We start from the raw sequence: 1,817 nt of genomic DNA on the forward strand, positions 1-1,817 counted from the left end.
AGGCATTGCCACCGCATAGCCACCTGGCCCCAGCTTATGGAACTTATCCTTCTTTTCGGCATTCTTCTTGTTTATTCTCGACCGTTCCTTAGCTAATTCCGAATCCTTGAATTTCACGAAATCGGCCCAATGATCACGTTGGTTCTCCAGTGTTCCCTTGAATACTGGAGTCTTCCTTCCTCCGCTGACGTACTTGTTCCATTCACCATTCTTGTAGTTCTTGCATGCATTCGCCATCATCTTAAGAGCAGCCTCTTTGACTTTCTGCACATCTGCTTCTGTGAAATGATCTGGTAGGGTGAAATGTTCCATGAGAGTATCCCAAAGCAGATCTTTTTGATTCTTGTCGACATAAGTAACATCTGGACGTGGCTTTGCTGGCGCCCTCCATTCTTGAAGTTTGATCGGGAGTTGGTCCTTCACAAGAACTCCGCACTGACGAACGAACTTGTTTGCAATCTTCTTAGGCGCTATTGGTTTGCCAGTACGGTCGCATGCCTCGATATTGTACTTTACGCCCGGCTTTAACTTTTTGTTCGGGCCTCGTTTCGTCATTTTTTCTGAAGATTTGCTCGATCCGGATGGCTGAAAGAACAAAGATCGATTCGTTAATATATCTTCAAGACATTTAAAACATGTGATGATCACCAGATGCCTGCTTATATAAATATATATATACCTCGTCGGTGTTTGTTGTTTCAGGATCATGTTCTTCGTCATCGTCATAATCATTCATGACTTCGTCGTGATCGAATATCATATCACCCTCTCCGGTGTTGTTTAGAAATTCGGAGCCGTCATAATCTTCTTCATTTTGATTATCATCTGCCCCGCGTATCATATCGAACATGGTCTGTTCTCCCTCTCTGTCGGTATTGTCTGCCATAGCTTTTGTTTAACTAATCCAAAAGAAATATAAAACAATTTAGTATTCAAATCTCGAATAATAGATATAATCTCGAATACATCATCCAGAATAATAGATATAATCTCGAATACATCGTCCAGAATAATAGATATAATCTCGAATACATCGTCCAGAATAATAGATATAATCTCGAATACATCGTCCAGAATAATAGATATAATCTCGAATACATCGTCTCGAATAATATATAATATAGAAAAGTACATCACTGGCTATTAGCTAATAAAGATCGAATACTACAGAAGAATCTAGGACACTCGCGGTTCCTCCGGCGCAGGCAGTGGACACCCAAAGAGAAGGAACCCTCACAGGATCATAGCTGAAGTGAGATCCCCGAAGATACTGCCACGTATTGGAGAACCTGCCGCCCTCTAACGCAACCATGTAGCGATGGACGTGCTCGTCCTCCTCCCTGACACGGCGACGTACCACCTCCGGCGGGGCCGGGTCCCTTCGCACCGACACTGGCCCACGCGAACGCCACCAAACGAGATCAGGGTCGACGACTGGACCCGCGGTCGGGTTCCTCGTCAAGCGGCGCGCCCCTCCAAGCAGCACCTCCCAGTGCCAGCCCGGCGGAGCCCAGTCCCGGACATGGGGCGGCTGGACGTCGTCGCGGACGGGTCGACGGCGAGGATGCGGGCCGGGCATCGTCGAGAACAAATACTAGCTATATGCCCGCAAAAAGTAACATTTTTTTAATGATTGGATTTTGATAACTAAAATTTCTAACATTTCTATATATATAACTAACATTTCTATAACATTTCTAACAATGCTATATATAACTAACATTTCTATAACATTTCTAATATTTTAGAACTAAAAAACAGAAAAAAATTATAACATTTCTATATATATAACTAACATTTTTATAACTATTTCTATA

Source organism: Triticum dicoccoides, chromosome 6B, assembly GCF_002162155.2.
Source record: "Triticum dicoccoides isolate Atlit2015 ecotype Zavitan chromosome 6B, WEW_v2.0, whole genome shotgun sequence".
NCBI classification, from domain to species: Eukaryota; Viridiplantae; Streptophyta; class Magnoliopsida; order Poales; family Poaceae; genus Triticum; species Triticum dicoccoides.